Here is a 6,160-nt window from a genome sequence, read left to right on the forward strand (position 1 = left end):
AAATTCACACAATTCTTCCTTAAAAACAAAAAGTAAAAAAGTAAATGAATAAAGAAGTTTCATGTAATATTATATCAGAGTTTTAAGTTAAATTTCAAAGACAATATCTTATATAGTGCATAAAACATTAGTGAGAAAACAACATCTGATTTACCAAAGTTTTGTTTCTGTCTTGCCAAAAGGAACTAAAAATGACCTTGTTCTGGGTTTAAAGAGAATGTTGTCAATAGCCATAGAGCAGCACGCCAGAAAAGTTTACAAAATCATAAAGAGGAGCTAAAAAATCCAAATCCCTGCACTACCTGTGGAAGTAGTCCTTTCAAAACCATTGTTATTAAAAAAATAAAGATATTGGAAAAGACAGATAAGATAGTGTTTAAAAACATGAATAAAATAGACTCAAATTGCAAGTATAAGATACAGTGCAAGATGAAAAGGAAGCCTTAGCATGCCTTGAAAATGCCTTCTAAAATGAGTAATAATTGGACTTCTTCAGACATTGAGGGGACATCAACAAAAGCTCTGTAACCTTTTCAGCCTTGACCTTCCAACTGCCAGATATCCCTGTTGTAAAAACATGCAAAGAATAAGAAAACAGACAAGATAAAAAAAACTGTCCAAACAGGCCATTTAGCCAGAGGCACGGTGATCCTGTGTGGTCTGACAGATATGGAGTGTACTGAAAGAGGAAACTATTGGAATTCTCTGCTGCAAAGCTGTGACATTATGTCAAACTTGTCATTAAGGAAATATGTACTGGTCACTGTGCCATGATAAGGTGATTATTATTATTTGAATAGTGTTACTTCTTTTTCCAGTCTTACGCTCTCAAAAGAGCTTAATAAGAAGAACTGTTCAATATCACACTGAAAATACTGAACTCATATTGTCCTCTGCAGAACATCCTGAGGTGGCGCAATGTGTGGCAGTTCAATATCATTTATTAGAAAGTGCCTGAGTCAATATGCTGTATTTTGGCCACGCAGCGGTCCTTGCTTTAACCTCTCTGAATGTTCTTTTTGTCCAATATTCTACTGAATTATTAGATGGAGTCACTGTATTGACCTAGACACATTGAACAAAAAGTAACAGTAATGTCAATTTAATCATAACTTATAGGCCCGGTTTCAGTAGAATACATTTACATAGCAAATGAGAACGCACCTCTGCTCCATCAGGATACTGTATTGGATCACATTAAAATAAGGTTTAAAGTGATACATGCAAATGTTGAACACGTGTTAGCGCATACACAACTTTACATACATACAGAGGTGGAAAATTAAAGAAGTACAAATACTTTGTTACTGTATTTATGTAAAATTATGAGGTATCTGTACTTAACTGAGTATTCAGTTTTCTAACTACTTTTTATTTTTACCCCCACAAATATATCTACTTTTGAGTCCTTACACTCAAAAAAATGAAATGTTGACTTTAATTAAAATTATTTTGTCAACAGGTTCCACGAAATTGCATTGTGTTAGTTTAAAGCAAAACTCTTTAGTTCATCTAATTTTAAAAAACTACTTAAGATTAACAAGAGATATTTAAGACTACCTAAATCAAATTATGTTGTATGAACATAAATGATATATTTACAGGTTAGATAGTTTAGTGTCTAAAATGGATAGCAAAGTTGCTATTTGCAATGATTGCTTAGGGTCAGTCCAGTAACACAACGCCAATGAAGTGGTTTCCTTTAACAATGCAAAGTGAAGTGTCCACCTCAACAGCCACAATTAAAAAAATTAATGTTGTAATAATAATAATAATAAATAGTCCACTGATATTAGCAGTCACAGAAAATTATATCACCATCCCAAATAAAACTTTAATAAAACATGCCAGCATTATGGTCTAACAATAAAACAGCTTGTCAGCGTTCAGTTTTTTTGCAACAGCACAGCAGTAACCATTTAACACTTGCCACCCTCAACATTTATTTTACCAGTGTTTGGGCAAAAAACTTGGGTTGTAAACATTTTAACATGGAAACAATTGTTCGTCTTTAAAAGTCCGCAAAATATACATTCATCCTGCATTCCTAACTTACCCTTATTCTTATTATGTATTGCAATTACCTTTACAATGCACACAATGTAACACAAACAGAATATGAACATATTTCCACCTCATAACAATATACCTTGAACGCTAATATACACCCCACCCTTCAACATTTCTGGTGCAGTATCATCTCTCAATTAAATCCTTTAAATCTCAATACTTTTGATTGTCTCTTACTAGCCCCCCCCCCCATTCTCTTAAATGTAATTTTCCCTTTATCTGTCATTTTCAACAAATTACCGTTTTATTCCCATTCAGCCTCTGAAAAACTTCTGTCCATCTGACAGAACATTCATCATCCAAATTAATGGTTGGCATATTCATTCAGTTTATTCTTGAGCATCTGTACCTTGGTCAAGAGTCTGCTGACATACAGATGAAGGAAGAGCTTCTGAAGTACTTCAAAGAAAGCTTTCAGTCTTGAGGTTAACTGAGATTCAGTGCATATATCCCACCCATTAAGAGTGCACATGCAGAGGCCATGTTTTCCAGGTCATGCAGAACACCCTAGATGGTTATACCCACATCGGCTGGAGGAGTGCTGGCATCAGCTTTTTCGATGGTGAAGATAGCAAGGGTAATTTGTTCCAGCTCCCTCTGAACAGCTGTAGCTGTAGCTTAGACACAAAAACAAAGAAAAATGGCGTCCAGTTAAATTAAAAAAAAGAAAAGAAAAAAAAAAAAAGAGCCAAAGCTACCCTTTAATGAAGTAAACACAATATTAGGAACATGCACCCCAGTGCGCCACTATTTTAGACTACAGATTCAACAATAAATATAAATAGTTTGGGTATACAAGAAGATTCCCCAAAACATTTAAACAGGTTCCATGCAAATTACAACAACAACAACACTACAACATGCAACAACATTAGTTATTCAAAATTTGGTTTAATACAGATAAAAAACTAAACTAAAATTACCAACCAATTATTCTTTGAAGAGGATGCTTGGGTCTTCATTCAGGTAAAAAAGTAGTGCCCTGAGGACACACTCCCTCCCCTTTTCAATAGTTTCCTTCTGTAGAGAGTGGCAGAGATACAGGAAGAGAAAACAGAAATACTTTAGGATGACACAAACTCACATTATACGCAAAATGAATGACATATTCACTGCAGAGACAGACATGTACACAAGACCAACTAATCATCACATGGACATGAATAGTTAACCTGTTGGGCAGGGTTTCCACCACATTATATATGTCCATAATGGAGGTAAAGACAAACTAATACATCATCTTTTTTGCATTCAGAAACTGATCTTTAACATAAAAACATTCACTTATGGTTTAACCCGAAATTGAGGGATCAGATTTTACTTATGTTTAGGTAATTTTAATTTTCCAAAGTTTTGAGTACCAAACTTTGTCTTGCTTAATATAAATGTAAGTACACTGTGCAGCTACCATACACTAGCTGTTTAAATTTGAAAGTGATCTTATTAGCCATAATATTTTGCTACCAACAGAATAACGCACATTTGTGGCTGGGGCCAAAATTTGTCTAATTTTCTTCACTGCAGCGCCTCCTTTTTTCTTGAAGACTTTTATGAGCTGGTCAGTGTATTGGTCAAGTTGTGCAAAAAGCCTTGGAACAAGTGGAGCAGTAGTAATCCTCACAAATTCTGCTTCCACCTGAAACCATGTCAACAAACACAACATACTGTACTGTAAATATACATACTATATGTACACATATACATACTTTATAAGTAAAACTAATGTAGAAAGACCTCATTAAAGCTATCATTTTAACACAAACATTTACACAAAATGCTAATGGAGCCATTACAGCTTTTATTGTTATTTATCAAGTTCCAAAAAATATTGATCACAGCTGATCTGAAAAGAATTTCATACCTCAGGCCCTTGAACTGCAACTTTTACAATGGTTCAGATCTGGAGAAGAAATAACAGGGGCATGGGATGGGTCACTAAAGAAAAATTAACTTATAAAACAGTTTTGTTTTTTAAAGTATAACAGTTCACATACCACATACAAGCTCAGCAGTACCACATACACCACATCAGTATAGGAGGGAGCAGGTAAAGGCAGGATCTGAAATTTATACAGTAAAACAAGAAATTCATTACTTAATTTCAAGAAGCAAATTATTGATTGTATTACAACTAAATAAAATACTACTCAGAAGAAAAGCAAGAGATTGACACTGCCATGTGCTAACTTTCTATAGAAGCAATTATCACCAGGTCTGTCGACCTCCATTGTCTGCCCACTCATATGTCGTGAATAATTTTATTTAAAAAAAGTAAGTGTGTGATTTAACAAACTGTAATTTATAACTATGCTGATCTGTATAACTCCGCTAGGAAACATGCTGTATTTACAGACCATTTTTACCTAATACAGATTACTGATAGAGCATAACAATGGTGTCACAGTGGCTTTCGCCCCCGACTTTTTGGATTTTAAATGTCACTTTATGCTATCCTTGCTATCCTATTCGATATTTATGACTCTCGGATTACAGTAAAGGAATCCCAAGAAAGCAAATGAAAAAATAACCCCATGAACCCCTGTAGCTAATCCCTTAATAAAACCAAAAACAATAAAAATGTTTCTTACACAGTCCACAAAATAAGCATGTAAAGCATGTCCAGGACCCAGTAAAACTAATGTAGAACAAGCGCACGCAAACGATATAACATGTCTTATAAGACAAACGCAAAATATAACCATGCTCGACATGTAGATACTACACAACATAGTCAAAGAAAAAAGTGGTCTTACCTCTCAAATAAACAGCAGCTTGGCGCCAAAACAAAGTTTTTAAGTTAAATTTGAAGTCTTGCGCATGAGCAGGCCCAAGCCGTGAAACCATTGACTGTAGAGTCAATGCGTGAAACCTTGTTGTTCTTCGCGGTTTCATTACAACTGTTTTTGCATTACTGCCACCTAGTGGATATACAAAGTATATCGATCCTAATTGACTTAACTTAAATGTTATGCCATCAAGTAACACAATAGTATTATGTACAGTGAATAATAGACACAATTACGTAGACTTGATTAGAAAAACATATGTTAACTTAACAAAAACATATATTTTAAGTAAAATGAAAATAAATAATTAATATACACTGAACAATCCACCTCATTCATTTTTTGGAGTGTACATTTTCAAAATAGGCTAGCTGCTTTAGGTTCAAGACATGTTAGGGGAGTTATTTTTGTATATCACTTTTTTCCCTAAAGCATTAAGTCAATTTGGGCCTAAATGGAGGGAGCAAAAACACAAAAGCCAATCTTACTGGTGTATCTTCCATGACCAGGACTTGTTGCATCAAAAAGGGATGAAAGGAGCAAAAACATATAATTTATGTATTATTTGTAATGCTATACTGAGGGGTTAAAGTATGGTGGAACATGTGCAGAAGTCCAGAAGTTGTGGTCGTGGTTCTTCAGCATCTAGCTAGCACTACCAAAGAGGAGAGAGGTTAAAGGGAGTAAAGTGTTCTGGCAGGTAATTTCAAATGGAATGCTTCTAACAGCTCAACAAATATCAATAAACACACAAACTGTTTCTGTGCAATTTGTGACACAGTGTGTCTGTTAGCAGTCCAGCTGCTGCATTTCCCAAGGAGAGATGAGAATGAGCGATAGTGCCACTCAGAGATGGAGAAAGATGTAAGAAAGACTTGAAAGGGGAGGGAGAAGAGAGGTAATATTTAAAGGTAAGGACATTTCAGTGGCATTTATTAAACTGGAAATTAAAAGATTTTTTAAAATCACATATGCAAAACAAACTGAGGTACACTAATTTTTCAATATTAAATGGTTGCATGAAAAAACTACTAAAATATGGTTTAGTGCAGGATAAACAAGTTAGCAGGCCTTTCTGTGGTGAATTTACAGTAATACACTATGCTGGACTGGTACACAGTGACTGGTGTTCAGGGTCAAAGTCAAGTTCCATCAAGTGTAACGTAGCTGAATTTGAATTTAAGCTGCTGACATTTAGATTCATTCAATCCTGTACTTTTACTTGAGTAAGGAAGTTAATTCAGTACGTCACCTTTTTGGATTTAACATTAAAAATTAATTAAATAACACATCAATACAATTTT

At 34.5% G+C, this 6,160-nt stretch overlaps 1 long non-coding RNA gene across 4 annotated transcripts; it reads right to left on the bottom strand.

Moving 5' to 3' along the window:
• Positions 1-1,613: 1,613 nt before the first annotated feature.
• Positions 1,614-4,908, bottom strand: LOC109203012 (uncharacterized). 4 transcript variants are annotated; one of them, XR_003220780.1, is made up of 5 exons: positions 4,065-4,334; positions 3,932-3,970; positions 3,551-3,706; positions 2,998-3,090; positions 1,614-2,687 (listed from the first exon to the last, which is right to left on the bottom strand). It is a non-coding gene; the product is annotated as an uncharacterized LOC109203012 (long non-coding RNA). The 4 variants fall into 4 exon arrangements; XR_003220781.1 differs by adding an exon at positions 4,824-4,908 and having other exon boundaries at positions 1,614-3,706; positions 4,065-4,130; XR_003220779.1 differs by having other exon boundaries at positions 1,614-3,090; positions 4,065-4,330.
• Between the last annotated feature and the right edge of the window lie 1,252 nt (positions 4,909-6,160).

This window comes from Oreochromis niloticus, linkage group LG7 (assembly GCF_001858045.2).
Source record: "Oreochromis niloticus isolate F11D_XX linkage group LG7, O_niloticus_UMD_NMBU, whole genome shotgun sequence".
Taxonomy (NCBI): domain Eukaryota; kingdom Metazoa; phylum Chordata; class Actinopteri; order Cichliformes; family Cichlidae; genus Oreochromis; species Oreochromis niloticus.